Below are 22,288 nucleotides of genomic sequence, written 5' to 3' on the forward strand. Positions count from 1 at the left end.
CTACCATTATGTACAAATAGCCTCATAGACCTCTACTACCATTATGTACAAATAGCCTGATAGACCTTTACTACCATTATGTGCAAATAGCCTCATATACCTCTGCTACCATTATGTACAAATAGCCTCATAGACCTCTACTACCATTATGTACAAATAGCCTCATAGACCTCTACTACCATTGTGTACAAATAGCCTCATAGACCTTTACTACCATTATGTAGCTACCATTGTGTACAAATAGCCTCATAGACCTCTACTACCATTGTGTACAAATAGCCTCATAGACCTTTACTACCATTATGTAGCTACCATTGTGTACAAATAGCCTCGTAGACCTCTACTAGCATTGTGTACAAATAGCCTCATAGACCTTTACTACCATTATGTAGCTACCATTGTGTACAAATAGCCTCATAGACCTCTACTACCATTATGTGCAAATAGCCTCATAGACCTCTACTACCATGATGTACAAATAGCCTCATAGACCTCTACTACCATTATGTACAAATAGCCTCATAGACCTCTACTACCATTGTGTACAAATAGCCTCATAGACCTTTACTACCATTATGTAGCTACCATTGTATACAAATAGCCTCATAGACCTCTACTACCATTGTGTACAAATAGCCTCATAGACCTTTACTACCATTATGTAGCTACCATTGTGTACAAATAGCCTCATAGACCTCTACTACCATTGTGTACAAATAGCCTCATAGACCTTTACTACCATTATGTAGCTACCATTGTGTACAAATAGCCTCATAGACCTCTACTACCATTATGTACAAATAGCCTCATAGACCTCTACTACCATTATGTACAAATAGCCTCATAGACCTTTACTACCATTATGTAGCTACCATTGTGTACAAATAGCCTCATAGACCTCTACTACCATTATGTGCAAATAGCCTCATAGACCTCTACTACCATGATGTACAAATAGCCTCATAGACCTCTACTACCATTATGTACAAATAGCCTCATAGACCTCTACTACCATTGTGTACAAATAGTCTCATATATCTCTACTACCATGATGTACAAATAGCCTCATAGACCTCTACTACCATTATGTACAAATATCCTCATAGACCTCTACTACCATTGTGTACAAATAGCCTCATAGACCTCTACTACCATTATGTACAAATAGCCTCATAGACCTCTCCTACCATTATGTACAAATAGCCTCATAGACCTTTACTACCATTATGTAGCTACCATTGTGTACAAATAGCCTCATAGACCTCTACTACCATGATGTACAAATAGTCTCATAGACCTCTACTACCATGATGTACAAATAGCCTCATAGACCTCTACTACCATTATGTACAAATAGCCTCATAGACCTACTACCATTATGTACAAATAGCCTCATAGACCTTTACTACCATTATGTAGCTACCATTGTGTACAACTAGCCTCATAGACCTCTACTACCATTATGTGCAAATAGCCTCATAGACCTCTACTACCATGATGTACAAATAGTCTCATAGACCTCTACTACCATGATGTACAAATAGCCTCATAGACCTCTACTACCATTATGTACAAATATCCTCATAGACCTCTACTACCATTATGTACAAATAGCCTCATATATCTCTACTACCATGATGTACAAATAGCCTCATAGTCCTCTACTACCATTATGTACAAATAGCCTCATAGGCCTCTACTACCATTATGTACAAATAGCCTCATAGACCTTTACTACCATTATGTAGCTACCATTGTGTACAAATAGCCTCATAGACCTCTACTACCATTATGTACAAATAGCCTCATATATCTCTACTACCATGATGTACAAATAGCCTCATAGACCTCTACTACCATTATGTACAAATAGCCTCATAGACCTCTACTACCATTATGTACAAATAGCCTCATAGACCTCTACTACCATTATGTAAAAATAGCCTCATAGACCTTTACTACCATTATGTAGCTACCATTATGTACAAATAGCCTCATAGACCTCTACTACCATTATGTAAAAATAGCCTCATAGACCTCTACTACCATTATGTACAAATAGCCTCATAGACCTCTACTACCATTATGTACAAATAGCCTCATATATCTCTACTACCATGATGTACAAATAGCCTCATAGACCTCTACTACCATTATGTACAAATAGCCTCATAGACCTCTACTACCATTGTGTACAAATAGCCTCATAGACCGCTACTACCATTATGTACAAATAGCCTCATAGACCTCTACTACCATTATGTACAAATAGCCTCATAGACATTTACTACCATTATGTAGCTACCATTGTGTACAAAGAGCCTCATAGACCTCTACTACCATGATGTGCAAATAGTCTCATAGACCTCTACTACCATGATGTAAAAGTAGCCTCATAGACCTCTACTACCATTATGTACAAATAGCCTCATAGACCTCTACTACCATTATGTACAAATAGCCTCATAGACCTTTACTACCATTATGTAGCTACCATTGTGTACAAATAGCCTCATAGACCTCTACTACCATTATGTGCAAATAGCCTCATAGACCTCTACTACCATGATGTACAAATAGTCTCATAGACCTCTAATACCATGATGTACAAATAGCCTCATAGACCTCTGCTACCATTATGTACAAATAGCCTCATAGCCTCTACTACCATTATGTACAAATAGCCTCATATATCTCTACTGCCATGATGTACAAATAGCCTCATAGACCTCTGCTACCATTATGTACAAATAGCCTCATAGACCTCTACTACCATTATGTACAAATAGCCTCATAGACCTCTACTACCATTATGTACAAATAGCCTCATATATCTCTACTACCATGATGTACAAATAGCCTCATAGACCTCTACTACCATTATGTACACATAGCCTCATAGACCTCTACTACCATGATGTACAAATAGTCTCATAGACCTCTACTACCATGATGTACAAATAGCCTCATAGACCTCTACTACCATTATGTACAAATAGCCTCATAGACCTCTACTACCATTATGTACAAATAGCCTCATAGACCTTTACTACCATTATGTAGCTACCATTGTGTACAAATAGCCTCATAGACCTCTACTACCATTATGTACAAATAGCCTCATAGACCTCTACTACCATTATGTACAAATAGCCTCATAGACCTTTACTACCATTATGTAGCTACCATTGTGTACAAATAGCCTCATAGACCTCTACTACCATTATGTGCAAATAGCCTCATAGACCTCTACTACCATGATGTACAAATAGCCTCATAGACCTCTACTACCATTATGTACAAATAGCCTCATAGACCTCTACTACCATTGTGTACAAATAGTCTCATATATCTCTACTACCATGATGTACAAATAGCCTCATAGACCTCTACTACCATTATGTACAAATAGCCTCATAGCCTCTACTACCATTATGTACAAATAGCCTCATATATCTCTACTGCCATGATGTACAAATAGCCTCATAGACCTCTGCTACCATTATGTACAAATAGCCTCATAGACCTCTACTACCATTATGTACAAATAGCCTCATAGACCACTACTACCATTATGTACAAATAGCCTCATATATCTCTACTACCATGATGTACAAATAGCCTCATAGACCTCTACTACCATTATGTACACATAGCCTCATAGACCTCTACTACCATGATGTACAAATAGTCTCATAGACCTCTACTACCATGATGTACAAATAGCCTCATAGACCTCTACTACCATTATGTACAAATAGCCTCATAGACCTCTACTACCATTATGTACAAATAGCCTCATAGACCTTTACTACCATTATGTAGCTACCATTGTGTACAAATAGCCTCATAGACCTCTACTACCATTATGTACAAATAGCCTCATAGACCTCTACTACCATTATGTACAAATAGCCTCATAGACCTTTACTACCATTATGTAGCTACCATTGTGTACAAATAGCCTCATAGACCTCTACTACCATTATGTGCAAATAGCCTCATAGACCTCTACTACCATGATGTACAAATAGCCTCATAGACCTCTACTACCATTATGTACAAATAGCCTCATAGACCTCTACTACCATTGTGTACAAATAGTCTCATATATCTCTACTACCATGATGTACAAATAGCCTCATAGACCTCTACTACCATTATGTACAAATAGCCTCATAGAACTCTACTACCATTGTGTACAAATAGCCTCATAGACCTCTACTACCATTATGTACAAATAGCCTCATAGACCTCTCCTACCATTATGTACAAATAGCCTCATAGACCTTTACTACCATTATGTAGCTACCATTGTGTACAAATAGCCTCATAGACCTCTACTACCATGATGTACAAATAGTCTCATAGACCTCTACTACCATGATGTACAAATAGCCTCATAGACCTCTACTACCATTATGTACAAATAGCCTCATAGACCTACTACCATTATGTACAAATAGCCTCATAGACCTTTACTACCATTATGTAGCTACCATTGTGTACAACTAGCCTCATAGACCTCTACTACCATTATGTGCAAATAGCCTCATAGACCTCTACTACCATGATGTACAAATAGTCTCATAGACCTCTACTACCATGATGTACAAATAGCCTCATAGACCTCTACTACCATTATGTACAAATAGCCTCATAGACCTCTACTACCATTATGTACAAATAGCCTCATAGACCTCTACTACCATTATGTACAAATAGCCTCATATATCTCTACTACCATGATGTACAAATAGCCTCATAGACCTCTACTACCATTATGTACAAATAGCCTCATAGGCCTCTACTACCATTATGTACAAATAGCCTCATAGACCTTTACTACCATTATGTAGCTACCATTGTGTACAAATAGCCTCATAGACCTCTACTACCATTATGTACAAATAGCCTCATATATCTCTACTACCATGATGTACAAATGGCCTCATAGACCTCTACTACCATTATGTACAAATAGCCTCATAGACCTCTACTACCATTATGTACAAATAGCCTCATAGACCTTTACTACCATTATGTAGCTACCATTGTGTACAAATAGCCTCATAGACCTCTACTACCATGATGTACAAATAGTCTCATAGACCTCTACTACCATTATGTACAAATAGCCTCATAGACCTCTACTACCATTATGTAAAAATAGCCTCATAGACCTTTACTACCATTATGTTGCTACCATTATGTACAAATAGCCTCATAGACCTCTACTACCATTATGTAAAAATAGCCTCATAGACCTCTACTACCATTATGTACAAATAGCCTCATAGACCTCTACTACCATTATGTACAAATAGCCTCATATATCTCTACTACCATGATGTACAAATAGCCTCATAGACCTCTACTACCATTATGTACAAATAGCCTCATAGACCTCTACTACCATTGTGTACAAATAGCCTCATAGACCGCTACTACCATTATGTACAAATAGCCTCATAGACCTCTACTACCATTATGTACAAATAGCCTCATAGACATTTACTACCATTATGTAGCTACCATTGTGTACAAATAGCCTCATAGACCTCTACTACCATGATGTACAAATAGTCTCATAGACCTCTACTACCATGATGTAAAAATAGCCTCATAGACCTCTACTACCATTATGTACAAATAGCCTCATATACCTCTACTACCATTATGTACAAATAGCCTCATAGACCTTTACTACCATTATGTAGCTACCATTGTGTACAAATAGCCTCATAGACCTCTACTACCATTATGTGCAAATAGCCTCATAGACCTCTACTACCATGATGTACAAATAGTCTCATAAACCTCTAATACCATGTTGTACAAATAGCCTCATAGACCTCTGCTACCATTATGTACAAATAGCCTCATAGCCTCTACTACCATTATGTACAAATAGCCTCATATATCTCTACTGCCATGATGTACAAATAGCCTCATAGACCTCTGCTACCATTATGTACAAATAGCCTCATAGACCTCTACTACCATTGTGTACAAATAGCCTCATAGACCTCTACTACCATTATGTACAAATAGCCTCATAGACCTCTACTACCATTATGTACAAATAGCCTCATATATCTCTACTACCATGATGTACAAATAGCCTCATAGACCTCTACTACCATTATGTACACATAGCCTCATAGACCTCTACTACCATGATGTACAAATAGTCTCATAGACCTCTACTACCATGATGTACAAATAGCCTCATAGACCTCTACTACCATTATGTACAAATAGCCTCATAGACCTCTACTACCATTATGTACAAATAGCCTCATAGACCTTTACTACCATTATGTAGCTACCATTGTGTACAAATAGCATCATAGACCTCTACTACCATTATCTGCAAATAACCTCGTAGACCTCTACTATCATGATGTACAAATAGTCTCATAGACCTCTACTACCATGATGTACAAATAGCCTAATAGACCTCTACTACCATTATGTACAAATAGCCTCATAGACCTCTACTACCATTATGTACAAATAGCCTCATATATCTCTACTACCATGATGTACAAATAGCCTCATAGACCTCTACTACCATTATGTACAAATAGCCTCATAGACCTCTACTACCATTGTGTACAAATAGCCTCATAGACCTCTACTACCATTATGTACAAATAGCCTCATAGACCTCTACTACCATTATGTACAAATAGCCTCATATACCTTTACTACCATTATGTAGCTACCATTGTGTACAAATAGCCTCATAGACCTCTACTACCATGATGTACAAATAGTTTCATAGACCTCTACTACCATGATGTACAAATAGCCTCATAGACCTCTACTACCATGATGTACAAATAGCCTCATAGACCTCTACTACCATTATGTACAAATAGCCTCATAGACCTCTACTACCATTATGTACAAATAGCCTCATAGATCTCTACTACCATGATGTACAAATAGCCTCATAGACCTCTACTACCATTATGTACAAATAGCCTCATAGACCTCTACTACTATTATGTACAAATAGCCTCATAGATCTCTACTACCATGATGTACAAATAGCCTCATAGACCTCTACTACCATTATGTTCAAATAGCCTCATAGTCCTCTACTACCGTTATGTACAAATAGCCTCATATATCTCTACTACCATGATTTACAAATAGCCTCATAGACCTCTACTACCATGATGTACAAATAGCCTCATAGACCTCTACTACCATTATGTAGCTACCATTGTGTACAAATAGCCTCATAGACCTCTACTACCATTATGTGCAAATAGCCTCATAGACCTCTACTACCATGATGTACAAATAGTCTCATAGACCTCTACTACCATGATGTACAAATAGCCTCATAGACCTCTACTACCATTATGTACAAATAGCCTCATAGACCTCTACTACCATTATGTACAAATAGCCTCATATATCTCTACTACCATGATGTACAAATAGCCTCATAGACCTCTACTACCATTATGTACAAATAGCCTCATAGACCTCTACTACCATTGTGTACAAATAGCCTCATAGACCTCTACTACCATTACGTACAAATAGCCTCATAGACCTCTACTACCATTATGTACAAATAGCCTCATAGACCTTTACTACCATTATGTAGCTACCATTGTGTACAAATAGCCTCATAGACCTCTACTACCATGATGTACAAATAGCCTCATAGACCTCTACTACCATTATGTACAAATAGCCTCATAGACCTTTACTACCATTATGTAGCTACCATTGTGTACAAATAGCCTCATAGACCTCTACTACCATGATGTACAAATAGTCTCATAGACCTCTACTACCATGATGTACAAATAGCCTCATAGACCTCTACTACCATGATGTACAAATAGCCTCATAGACCTCTACTACCACTATATACAAATAGCCTCATAGATCTCTACTACCATGATGTACAAATAGCCTCATAGACCTCTACTACCATTATGTACAAATAGCCTCATAGACCTCTACTACCATTATGTACAAATAGCCTCATAGATCTCTACTACCATAATGTACAAATAGCCTCATAGACCTCTACTACCAATATGTTCAGATAGCCTCATAGTCCTCTGCTACCGTTATGTACAAATAGCCTCATATATCTCTACTACCATGATTTACAAATAGCCTCATAGACCTCTACTACCATGATGTACAAATAGCCTCATAGACCTCTACTACCATTATGTACAAATAGCCTCATAGACCTCTACTACCTTTATGTACAAATAGCCTTATAGACCTCAGGAGGGGTCATTATTACTTAGGAAAATGCCCCTTTCCCAATTGATGGCCCTCAGGCCAAAATCTGCTGATAATGACCCCACCCTAAGGTCTTTAAGGCTGTTTGTTTGTTTGTTTGTTTGCTTATTTATTTGATAATGCGCACCAAACCCTCAGGTAGCAGGTGTTAGCAGCTGTATTAGCATGACTAAGAACACAAGTATTGCCAAATCTGGCTTATACATATTATATCATTGAAGGCCCCCCTCCCCTATAGTTAGATGAAATATACAAGCCATTGGATTTTCCATATTTTTAAGGCTAACATATGCCTATTTCGACACATTGCATGATATTTTTCAATAGCCCGGGCTGCACAAAACGGAAAAATTCATGCAAGTCCATCCAAATGTTCAAAAGATATAAAGCGTGAAAACATGGTGTGTTTTTTACATTTGGAATTTATGTTCCCATTGGAAAAAACGCAGAGTTTCCGACAGCCACCCAGCCAAAATCTCTAGTTGGATTTTCACCAGGTTTGCCTCAAAAGCAGGAGGAAGCATTGCGGTGCATTCCTTTTATGGTCTGTTATGTTATGTTAAGTACACTTCTAAAGCACTACGTACACCCGAAGGCACTTGGCGCTAGAAGGCATCTTGGCGCTAAAATACATCTGGTGAAAATACATCTCGAAGTAGTCTTTTTAAAATATGGTGAAGAGTGGGGTGGCAGTTCGACTGAAACGTAAAAGTTAGCCATAACTCCCATGATGCATTGCGCAAGCAAATACTGTTCAGTTTTGAAAATCCACCCAATTCGCAGGGGTTGAAAGGTACCTTTGAGTTTCCGGGATGTGAGTGTCAAACCATGTCAATCTTTCGCAAAAAAACATGCATATGAAGGTATGTGCAGGGTTCCTGGCGTATGTTTGAAAGTAGCACGGATGTGGGTCAGCTTGTGGGGTAGATTGATGAATATCCAGCGTTTGGGGCTGCCCAAAAAATCTTTTTTATTTAGAAGTGATTTTCCGACCTCGCAATGTAAGATATCGATGTGTAATTTTTGAAAAGGTGTAATAAAAGGAATTCCAAGCTATCAGGATGGTGTATTTCTAATTACATTTAAAACGTTTAATCTTGTTCATACAAGAATTGGGAAATTCTTTGTGAATTTAAGATCATAATTGGTTAGGTGTGAATATTTTGGGCCTTTGGTATGTGGGGAGAAAAGGAAAAAATTATCTTTTTTAATTGTAAATGCGCCACAGAGGAACACGCACTGCCAGCGTGTGGCGCCTATATACACGGTGGAAACGCGGGCGTTTCCGCATTGTGCTGAGAGGCCATCCTACTGGTACACATGGTCAACGCCACAATGTCGCAACGCAACATCGATATATAAGCCAAAATTAAAAAAGCACTCATAAAGGGCGTACGTCGAGTTGTTTTGTCTGGCAGGATTTCTACTCTTTAAGTAAGCATCTCGGTGTGAATCGCTGGGTGGTGACATACATGGGAAATGCTTTCCTTTTGTGGCTCTGTATCGCCACGTGGCAATTGTTGTGGTGCGCCGTGCGCACTCACCGATACCCGTGAGCCCCCTCCCGCCACAATCTTCACGAAGACACGTCTGTGTGGTTCTGGCTCCCCGGTCGCTCTGCACGCCGGGAACGCCCCCTTTATTTATACTGCACGCTGCGGAGTGCAACATCACTCGCCTGCGTGCGTGCAGCCCTTAAAGGAGCAGCATCACAGCAATGTGCTTTGCTGACTGTTACGGACGGGACACTGGGCAGTGACAGACTATTTGACCAAACCGAGAATTGCGATGTGTGTATATAATGTCCTAAAAAATTGCGTTGTTTGAGTTTTGGGGGCTCTAGTGGAAGATGTGAGGAGGAGGAGGCACTAAATAAAATGAAGGACAATTTTTTCCTAACCACCACAATGTTTAAGAATACATTGAGATATTTATTTCCAAGTTTAACAAAAAGGAGGTTATCTGGTAAACGACAATGGTGATTTAAATAGTTCATTAAACAAGTGTCATGGATGAAAGAAAATGCTTTGGTGAGCACTTTCAGTAAAGAGTTTTAGCTGTGTAAGACTCGTTATCACTGACATTTTCTTAGTACCCTATATTGCTTTGCTCACCCATACTCTTAAATTTGGGCAGGTGCTGAAAGATATACACTTTAACTCTGAGCTACCCCCTACCCCCTTCTTAAGCAGTGCATCTCACAGTGGCCATCTTGGGAGTACTGGCTGCTGTACTAATAATCCGGAGACACGTTGCCAATGGACGGCCATTTTAAGTGTAGCAGCTCTATGCCCATGGCTCGACAATCTGCATGTTTGTGCTGGCAGTTTGGCCCACAAAACTAAAATCTGATAGACTATCTCCAATGCTATTACACTCACATTGGCTAAGTTGTTTATTTAATTAACTACTATGCAACTGAACTGTGAATAACCCATGTTCCATTAAGCATGTCAGAAGACTTAGATGTCATTTAACCCCATGGAAAACACAGGTTCCTGAAATATATAGGGCATAAATGCAACCCATTCAATGGAAAAGCACATTGTGACGATGACACTCAGATAATTTCCATCTAGAGTTCCATAAGTGAAGTTTCTAAAAACTGTATTAAAACAAGTGTTTTTTTTTAAACAAGTTCTTTTGGCGGGGTGGGCACCTTCTCCCTTAAATGTTTCAATTCATAAGAGCCGTCCATTGTAGTCCCTCATTAAGACCACTTGTGTGCGTCCTCAACAGAAAAATCCAAGTCTGTTCCAACTTCAATCTGGTTGTAATTGGGCGATCACTATCCATTTAAAGTCATCTAAATCTAAATGAAATCTGCATCACCTATTGATGCCATTTCTCAGAATATTTTTAAATAAATGGTGCCCTGCATTGTTACCAACATTGTTTCTGCAATTAATCCTTCTTGCTCTGTAGGTGAGATTCCGACTGAGCTTAAACATGCCCTGGTCATTTCTCTGCTCAGGAAACTTTCCTTGGATCTGGTGATTCAGGCACATTTTCGTCCGATATCTTTACTCCCCTTCCTAATGAAACTTTTGGAGTCCTTGATTTCTCTGTTGCTAGGCAGTTTTTGTCAAGATGCCTGTCTTTTGGATGCGTTTCAATCAGGGTTTCGGCCAGGTCGTGGCACCGAAACTGTGCTTGTGTCTGTGATGGACGACCTGGCATGTCCTTCGGACCAGGGTGGAGTGGCAGCACTGATTGTATTAGATCTGTTAGCTGCTTTTCATACCATCCACCACTCCACCCTGTTTAGTCGTCTCTCTGGGACTGGGATCTATGCTGTGGCTTTGTCCTGGTTTCGTTCCTTTCTCTCTATTCGCTAACAGTCTTTATCTCTTCCACCCCCTTTTGTTCTTCACCCCTGACATGTGGTGTCCCACAAGGTTCTGCCCTTTCCCCTACTCTGTTTAACACCTATATACAGCCTCTTGTTGCGCTCATCCAGTCCCACAATTTACATTGTTATTCAAACGTGGATGATACTCAGATCATAGTTCGTCTTGATCTGGCTCATCAGTCCAACGCGTCTCAGTTGAAGGATTGTTTAGGTGCTGTGGGGGGCTGGATTAGCGTCAACTGGATCAAACTGAATGGGAGAAAGTCTGAGGTGATCGCGGTGGGTCCTGCATCATCATCCTCTCCTTACACCTCTATTTGGCCGTCTTCTATAGGTCCTCTTCATGTTCCCACAGTTAAACATGTGGTTGTTAAACTATGTGCAACTCATTAGATGGCAGCACAGATTGGTACAGTCTGTCAGTTGGGTCATTTCCAATTGAAGATTCCCGAGAAAGATCCTTTGGTCTCTTCCTCAGCATCTTCATGCTCCTGTAGTTGCAGCCCTAGTTTTAAGCAGAACCAACTACTGCAATCCTCTCTACCTGGCACAACCCACTTTTATGATCAAGTGATAGCAGATTCTGCAGAATTCTGCAGCCAGGTTGGCCACTGGTTCATTGCTCAGGGATCACATTTCCCCGGTCTGTCAGTTCTGCACTGGCTCCCTGTGGCCGAACGCGTTCATTTTAAATCTTTGTGTTTGGTGCACAGGGCATTTCATGGTGTGGGAGGTGAATATCTACAGCTCAAGTTCTGCCCTGATGTAGCCTGTTGTTGGGTGTCCTGACCCACGTTTGAGCTATCATGCTGCAACATTTGGTGCTGTGGGCTTAGAAAATCCGAGATGGCCAAAAAGCCCACATGTACGCCAGAATAGGAAAACTGTGCAGTACTGGCATGGAAAACATCATGATGGCCAGAACTTCCCAGAAAATGCACAGGGAAATGCATGAAGAATAGGCTGCCACCCATTTTTGCCTATGTTGTGAGCACAGGAGGGCACTGCCTAAAACCACCATTGGGCTACCCACACAGTAGCCTGAAACCATTGGGAATGGCAATGCTGATTGCCAAAAGCAACCTAGAACTGTGGGGAATTCATTTTCTTAAATCCCAAAAATGGTTGCATTACCAGTACTCACCACTATCAGAAAGCCGGCGTTTTAAAACCACCAGACTTTTGTGTAAAACTGAACAAATGGATCAAAACCAGACCAAGGAAAGACTTGCTAAGAGGTGGATACAATGTAAAACTATATTCTGAAATGACTTGAAGGAAGTAATTATTTAATGTGTATGTAAAAATCGTAAGTGATTTAAACTGGGAACAAAAAAATTGACATGTAGCTAAAAACTGGCTTAAAGAGATTCCAATTCTGCCTGACATATACCCCCACAGGAGTTAAAACCTTCTCAGCCACTCTTCCCCTTGCCAAAAGGAGTTGTCACCTCTCTGATTAGATTAGGGGTGGAGCAGGTACAGGGAGTTGAACAAAGGCCTGTCCTGGACTCAGGCAAATGTTATATTGGGGGTGTCGTAAAAGTGGCTTCCTCTTGGCAGAAACGGGGAGGGGCAGCACCCTCTGAGGACAGGCTGAGCTTAAAGAAAGTGGATAGACTGGTTTCTCCACCATGTGACCTGGGAAGACACACCCCTGTTGGCCAGAATATGATTTTAAGAAAGATGTATAACTCATGGTGCGGACTTTTGAGATGCGTTAGGACCCTGTGGTGTATTCTGGGGGGTTGCTAGCGGAAAATAGGGTCTCACTCCAAATGTCTGCATGTTAAAAATCTGACACTTCATCAATTAATGTCCATACTCCTTGCGCACATGTGTGTAAATTTGGGTAAATGTCCGATATTGCAAAACCAGTTAAAAAGCGCAAAATGTTGCCATTTCTGAATGCAAGCCCCCAGGAAGAGCAGAGGTTGAACAGAGTATACCTCATGTGATATGTGATGGGTGCATGTAATTTTAAACAACTGTGTATCTGTGCAATATGTATTTGAATGAAATATAGATTTGTGGGCAAACTGACCAGGGGAGGATCCTCTGACCCATAAAACCTACAGCATCACTCTGACTCACATTTCCTTCCCCCAATCATGGGAGAGGGGAGAATTGGCCCAATGACAAGTAGAGAGGGGCAGGCTTAGCTAGGCCCAGGCACACACCCATTTTCAAAACACATAAAAAGAGACTACTGGGACAGGTAGAGACATTCAAATCCAGTTGCTGCGGAGCGTTTTGCCGGACCACACAACATCCAGAAGATACCAGTTCCAGACTGACTCCAGCTACATACTCCAGAACCTAGAACTTATACTTTAGAACCTAAATCAGAGGCCTAAAACCACAAGCTGAGTTCTCTGCAGCAGGCCTCAAATCATTGCAAGCTACTCACAGCCGGGCGAGCTGCTTGAATCCCTTGCCAAGAACTTTTGCCAGGACCAGTGCAGAGATCCAGGAGCCGTGCAGAGACCACTGTATCCGGACAGACCAGACTAGCAGAGCAGAGACCAGACGCTGTGCGCAGAGACCGTCCGTGGCGAGACCGGAACCGAAGTCCAAAACCTGACAGATCCGTGGCGCGACCCAGACCTTCCAAATATATTGTGAGTACAGCTAGGACAGGGCAAAACCAAATCTCTTAGTTTAAAGTAATATAATTCAATCTATTTAACATAAGTAGAACTGCCTCCTAACTGTCACCTGTCATTTGTAAAGCTGCACCACTGTCATTTGTCAATTCTGCAGCTGCATAGCTGTCACTTGTCATTTTGAGTTTACTTTAAATCCGAAAAACTACCTTTATTTAATCGTTCATATCGCTGGAACCGTTTGGGCTACAAACTTGGTTTAACTTTCCTCTGAAAGCTTAGAATCTAAGCTTTCCAACAAGCCCCTTATACTTTTTCCGCAATCACGATTCACGCACTCACGAATTTTACCGCGATTTGCGATTTGGTTAAAAATCCAGCCACGTGTAACCATCAGCAGTCATTTCTTTCCTTGCTAAAAATTCGTTTGCCTCTTAATCACCATCTCTGAATCATTGCTAAAGTGAGCCTGAACTTATCCCAAGTAGCTACCACTCACCCTGAACCTCCTAAAGGGAATTAAAAGCATTTTCAGCATATTTCTTACTTCATTGCCACCACATTCAAAGCACTTGGGCCTGTGTTTTAAAACTCATACCTGATTCCTCTAAGTTGCTGGGGGGGGGGGAATTGAACTGAATCATATTTGATTGCATTTCTAAGAACTGTGTGCTCTCCTCTTCTTCTCCTTACATTGCATAAAGGGGGGGTGAATTGTCAAAGAAAAGTGATTGCTTGTTTTGTTAAAATCATATCAAGTATTTCTGTACTACATTTTATTCCTCATTGCTTTTCCCTTGAAATCATAAAAGTAGTTTTGCTACTTTATCCATCCTATACCAACTCCTCATTGATTGTAAAGAAGTGTGCAAGTGCCAGATTACCCATTGTTGATCAACATCATATGTCTAAGTGTACTATCAGATATTAATTTATTATAAAGTGTGATATATATATATTGTTTAAATTCTCAAATAAACCTTTTAAACTTGCAAAACAGAACTAATTCTTGGCTCAGTGGGGTCAGGGGGATTCTAAGAGAGGGGTGTTATATAGGGGTAGTCATCCAGAACTCATGAACTGGACATAAAGATATATCAATAAGGGTTTCCATTCAGTATCCCAGACTAGGCATTGACTTAGCTGTAGTGTTGAATTGAATCTTCTTACAAATTGGGGGCTCGAGCCGGACGTCTGGGTTACATCTATCACTAGTGCAGATTAATACAGTGTGCCAGCTGACCAGATACACATATCAGGTCGGATCACCACGCTGTGTTACGCTGTAAAGCACTCCTCAAAGGAACGCTCTAAGGAAACGGTCTGTTTTGCAAAAATAAAATACAAACTTCTGTAAGTCAGGAAGGAACTCAAATTCCAGAATGACGACACTGGTAGACATCAAAATAGCGAGGGAGCACCTCTTACATAAGCTATTTGTGAGAAGTGAGTGGACTCACCAGGACCAAACGGTCTGGTTGCAGGCCATCGCGTAACAGGTCACTGAAACAGGGTCAGACATATGGAGAGATCAGGGTCCATTACATGTGGCCCTGAGTGAACTATATATGGCTCCTAAAGCCAAAGATGAACACAATAAGATTGCCAGGATAGCGGCATACCTGTACCTATATATGGGAGACATGCAGGATAAATGTACTGAAAGCCAAGATCTGGCAAATAGGCGACAGATGGTGTTAGAGAAGGTCCAATCTGACCTGGTCTCTTCTGAGCAGAGGCTGCAGAGGAGCCAGGAGTTAGAAAATGATAGTAGTCAGTATATCATTAAAATAAAAGAGGATATGGACATCCTGCAGCAGGAAAAGGCTGACCAGGATACCAGATTTCTGGCTTTGCAAAAGGAGTACCAAGAAGGTTTGGACTCCCTACTACAGAGCCAGAAAAATCTGGAGCAACAATTAGATTTCAATAGGGTATGTGCTGAGCAGGTAGTCACCTGGCAAAGCCACCTAGATAGGGAAAAGGCAGAAAGCAATACATTGATTCTGAAAGACCTGGATACCCAGGCAGAGTTTGATTAGGAGCGCCAGAGAGCTGGTGCCTTCCAAAGGCAAAGGGACGACCTTGCGGCACAGATGCAGACTCTTAGTCAGGAAAGGGACACCTTAGGCCAGGAAGTCTGCCATTTAAAAAGGAAAATGGAAGAAAATCGCCTGGCCCTCCAGGGACTGGGTGACCTCCAAAAAGAACACCAGAACTTGTTAGAGCACACCAGGAGGGTGGAGGAGGCTCTGGCAAGAAAGGAGCAGGCCAGTAGGGAAGGGACTCAGGAGGTAATCCTCCTGCAGCAAAGACTGGCCCAGTACTCCAGGACCAATCAGGTGGCACAGAGCGAAAATGAGGTTCTCTGTCAGCACAATGATAGGCTCCAACAACAGGTAGCGATGCAGGAGAGACTGATAGAGTCTAGTAAGGCCATAACTGAGGAACTGAAAGCGCAGGCTCTTGCATTGCAACAGGAAGAAGGGCCGGATAGAGACCAGGTTCGCTGGGAGAGGGAGACTCCTGAGCATAACCTCAGGAGCCCTACTACCAGAGGCCTTCATATCTCTCAGTCCCTGGACTCTGCCACCCCCATGTCCCCTCGCGCACATGAGCACCGGGCCACAGGGATGGCAGATTACTATCCAACCAGAAGTATGGGGCTCATAGGCCAGTACCTCCCAGGAATGGAGGGGCGGTCATCCGGGTATGGGCACCCAAGCACAGTGCAATTTAGTGGGGAACCCCAGGAGAGTAGGCCCATTAAGGGCATCCTGAAAACTCCTGCCCAGTTAGGTCAGTGGGGGGGGGGTACCCATCAAATCCTGGCAGCAAGGAGGAATCTGACGACTCCTCTGAACGGCGCAGGACACAGGAGACCAGGTCCCCACATTCTGCCAGCCATTCCCAGGCTCGCAGAATCCGGGAAAACCTGGAACATCAGACAGGAACCTCTGGGAGCAGTGCCTCTGAGTCAGAGGATGAATGGACCAGGGTTACCCGAACCAAAAAGGCCAATAAGGCAAAAAGGGCCTTGCTTAAGGACCCATTGAAGCAAATAAAGGCAATAAGGAGTGTCATCACGCCTTATCATAAGAACGCCAAGTATTCCGTTTGGGAACACTTGGAGCTCTATGAGCAAATGATGGAGACTTTCCATTTGAAGGACAGCAGTAGCTGCATCCAGTACGTCAAATGGACATTCTCCCCAGAATACTCCAGTTTCTTTGCGGGGCTGGAGGACCAAAATCATGTAAGATGGTCCACCTATAAGGCGGCCATCTTGAAACATTTTTCTGTTCACAGAAATCCTCAAGAGGCTCGCAAGGCATCCTACAATTTGCAATGTGGGGAGGATCAGGCCCCACAAGAGTTTGTGCAAGAATTAAAACGTGCTTTTGCGCAGACCACCAGAAGGGTGCGCACGGATAGCAGAGAATTTATCAATACGTTTTTTCATGCCTTACCCAAATACATAATGACCCAGCTCGTGAAAGATTTTCATGAGAAAAGATCTTTAGACTGGGTCATTGAACAGGCTACCCGGATCTATGAGGTGCAGAAGCCTATCGAAAATAAAAATAACGCGCCGAAAAACCCCAAAACCAACAGCACCCCTGCTGCTGCCAAGGTGGCAGAGGTAAAGGTTGCCCCCGTTTCAGATTTGGAGATGGGGGGGCCTAAAAACCTGCCTGCACCAAATAATTCACAGCCCAGAAGGCCCTCGGGCCAGTCACAGACAGGGAGTCAAGGAGGTAGTCCCACAAATGGGGTCCCCCGCTTCCCTAACTATGTAAGTCCCCGCTATAAGGGAAACCGACCAATCCTGGGTTATGTGTGGACTCCTCCAGCCCAAGGGGGGGGATCCAGCCAAGCACCTAACCCAGGGAACTTCCCTCCCAACTTCCCACAGGAGGGCAGACATTCTCCAAATCCTGGGCAGAACTTTTTCCCCAGGTATCCACCCAATTTCCCGCCCCAAAATCATCCATCCTTCTTTCCCCAATTCCCTGAGCCCAGACAACCTAATCCGGGAGAGGGGAGGCCAAGGGTGGAGGGGTACCAAAATCTCCCCAACCAGGGGTACTACCAGAGAAGGGATAGCTACCCTTCCCGGGGACCAGCCCAGGGGAGAAAATAGAGCCCCGTATCAGCCTGAGCGGGTTTCCCAGTTAGAGCGCCAGGTCCAAAATATGGCACGGGATCTGGGTCACATAATGAGGGCTCAACAGAACCCTCAGATGAGCATGCCACCGCAGAATGCCCCAAACTCTGGACCTGGTGCTCCAGAACAATGACGGGGGCAGCACCCCGATAACACACCGGTTCCCAGGGAGGAGGCACAAGGGGAAGGGGGGTGTAAAGCCTTGGAGGAAGCTTCCTTCCCAACTTGTAAACAGCTCCTGGAAAACCAGGAACCGGAAACAAAATCTCCTGCCCCTGAAAGCCTGCCTCCCAAGGAGCAGAGAGGGGGTAGGAGAAACAAGGGAGCCAAACAGACCCACTTTGTGGAGGAGGTACAGGTCTTCCGATTTGAGGGAGAGGAATCCTCAGAAGATCCTGGGAAAAGGATCTTCTCCTTCAGAGATGGGGGAACTCCTCCCAAAGAAAAATGGGTCCCAAGGGATTCCAATCCAGACTGGGGAGATATGGAGACTGAGCTACCGCCGCCCATCATCTCATCCCAGAACCCACAATACCGAAATCCCCTGGTTCAAACCCATCCTGGTGACTGCCTCCAACAAGGGGGGGCGGCCCAGAACCGGAACCAGAGGAACCCACAATGGCTCTGATCTCCAGTTGCCAACTTTTTCTTTCAGATTCCCAAGACTCTCCACAGAATTCTGCCCAAATCTCTTCTCTAGCAATGTCCAAAACCAGAAAGTTAGCCCACCAGTTGTCCAAAAATGTGCATTATCTGTGCCCCCTTGAGGAGAAGGAGGGAAGATACTATGCCCCGTTACAAGTACAGGGGCAGGGTACAATTTTGGCACTGGTGGACACTGGATCCCAAGCTACCCTTCTGTCCAAAAGGGCCTTTGAGGAACTAAATGCAGGAAGGGGGGAGAATTACCGAATTCCTCTCACCTCTCTTCCTGGACAACTGCAGAACTTTGACGGGAAGGAAATTCCCATTGAGGGGACTGCAGACTTGGACATTAAAATTGGGCGACACAAGGTGAAACACCCGGTCATAGTAGTGACTCCAGAGGACACCCCTTGATTACTAGGGAATGACCTCCTGAGAAGGTTGTCACCCCTAATAGATTGTGTAAACAAGGTCCTCTGGACCCAGACTAGCCGACCAATAAAATTAAAACAGAGTGTCAACCATGTTAGTTTAAACGGCACCTGCCACATGGTTGAACAAAAATCTGACCAAGTAGAATTTCACTTCCAGAACAACCCAATTCCAGACGTGACAGTAATAGCAGTAGGACAACAGACTGGTGATGGGGGGTCCTCTCTATTTCTGAAAATCAACCTTCCTTCCAGTTTAAGGTGGTATTCCACACTGGAAGGAAACACCCTGAAATTATTTACTAATACACAATCAGAAACTCCCACGCCTATAGTCCAGAAAGATGTGAAATCAGCTCAGAGCCTGGCTGATATTCAGCAAATTGGAGAGCAGTTGTTCATCCCTGTTCAGTTAAATGATGGGAAGGACTCTGTTCTCGCTCGAGTGTGTGTGAACAACGGTAAGAGCTTCATCAGCGAAGCCATGTTCCGCCAACTCCCAAAAGATCCAGCCATTCCCACATTCAAACTGATAGACACATGGGAAATGGACCAGGAAGCACCTAATGCCAAACATCTGCTGCCCAGCAGGTGTATGCTCAAAATCTCCATTGGCAACAAGAGCATAGTCCATAATTGTTGGGTCGTGCGAGACGTCACTGCCGCCTTTTACTTAGGCAGTGACATTCTCAATCGCTTTGCCATTAGTTTGGACCTAATAAACTTCAAAGCTTGGTCCCGATTAGCGGATAATCCCATGGGCTTTGATGATCCAGAAAAAGCATTTAGGTCAGCTCAATTGCTACCTTATGCAGTTGAAATTCAGATCAAAGAGGAAGTCACCATCCCGGAAAGGACCCGACAATTCTCCCTGGAAGTGAAAGTTAAAATAGGACAAAAATTGCAAAACCCTGATGCTTATATACATCTAAATGCTTCTCTCCAACAGCAAGGGTTGGGGGTAAACCCAACTCCATTAGTCAACATAGAACATGACACCATTCCAATAGAGGTGGATAACAGCGACTTAAAGAGTATTACTCTAGCTGCAGGCACCTTTATTGGAATGGCGGTTGATGACCGACATTTCTCCATTGATCTAGGAAATGAACTGTTAGGACCAATCCCCAAGGACTGTTTTGACAGTGACAGTGAGGACAATACAACACCAGACAGGATTTTCACCCGGCATGGGGGGAACTTCCTGGTGTACACTTCTTGCCCTTATGGTAAGGAAGATGTGACTTGTGACTTCAGGAGGGATGAGGTGATTTTCCAGGTCCATGAGGATTGCCTTTCCCACCTGAGGCCTCCAGTCCAAATCAGCACTCTGACCAGGGACTTCTCCACCCAGCTGGAGGAGGCCGCTGAGATAGCCAAACCAGAAGTCTTTCCAGGCTTCAGGCAGATGGTGGAAGAGAGGGTCAACCTAGCTGATGCCTGTGTGACTCTGGAACAGAAGCAAAAGTTGAAACAAGTTTTCTTGGATTTCCAAGATCTCTTTGCGGTAGACTCATATGACTGTGGTCGCACCGACATCCACACCACAACAATCCCCACAGACCCTGGCATGACTCCAGTGTTTGTGAAGCAATATCGCTTGCCTCTTGCATCAATGGAGTCCCTTACTGAAATAATTAAGAACCTGGAGTCCCGGGGAATAATCCGTCCAGTTCACAGCACCTTCAATAACCCGGTCCTGGGAATATTGAAGCCAAACGGCCAGTGGAGACTCTGTGCCGACCTCCGGGAGCTCAACAAACGGGTCCAAACTTCCCGATGGCCTCTGCCCTACATTGACCAAGGGCTGGCCCAGATCCAGGGGTCACAGGTATTCACTGCAATAGACCTGACCAATGGATACTGGACTGTGCCTGTCAGTAGGGAGGACCAATACAAGCTGGCTTTTACCTTTGGGGGCCTGCAGTACACATGGACCCGGACTCCCTTCGGATACCTCAACTCCGGCAATGAATTCAACATTTTCCTACACAAGGCCATGCCCGACCTGGGTGCAAGGGGTAACCTGGCTTATGTAGATGATGTCCTCATCAAAAGTTCATCTGTGGAGGAACACATAGCGGAGATCCGTTATGTTCTGACGCAGTTGAGGGCCGCCGGAGCAAAACTTTCTTTTCAGAAAGCACAGTGTTGTAGAACCCGTGTTAATTTCTTGGGGCATGAGATTACTCCTCAGGGTCTCTGTCCCCAGGAAAAGAAAGTAGAAGCACTTCAGAAACTGAAAGACCCCACAACTCTGCGGGAACCTAAGAGCCTCCTTGGACTGACTAATTACAGCAGAAAGTTCATTGAGGGCTACGCAGAGATCACCAGACCCCTGATTCATCTCCTGAAGGTGGGGGTCAAGTGGGAATGGGGTCCAGAACAAGATGAGGCGGTAAGACAACTCAAAAGAAGCCTCTCACAAGTGCCCTGCCTAGCTTACCCTGTCAGAAACAAGGAGTTCTTCCTGGAGACAGGGTTCTCTAATATGTGCTTGACGGCAGTATTATACCAAAAGCATGACAAGGTCAATAAAGTAATCTCCTATGCGAGCAAAGCTTTATCCTCTGTGGAGGAAAAATTCAACGATTGTGAGAAGGCACTCCTGGCAACGGTGTGGGCATTGAAGAATTACCGCCCGTTTATCCATGGGGAACACATCATAGTGGAGACTCCAGACCAGCCTCTGCAATATCTCCAAAGTGACAGAATCCGGGCCGGAAATGTGAGTAATGCCCGAATTACTTCCTGGATTCTGTCAATGCAAGGCTTTCCTGTGGAGGTCAGATATGGC

Source organism: Ambystoma mexicanum, chromosome 6q (genome assembly GCF_040938575.1).
Source record: "Ambystoma mexicanum isolate Mex_15411 chromosome 6q, UKY_AmexF1_1, whole genome shotgun sequence".
Taxonomy (NCBI): Eukaryota; Metazoa; Chordata; class Amphibia; order Caudata; family Ambystomatidae; genus Ambystoma; species Ambystoma mexicanum.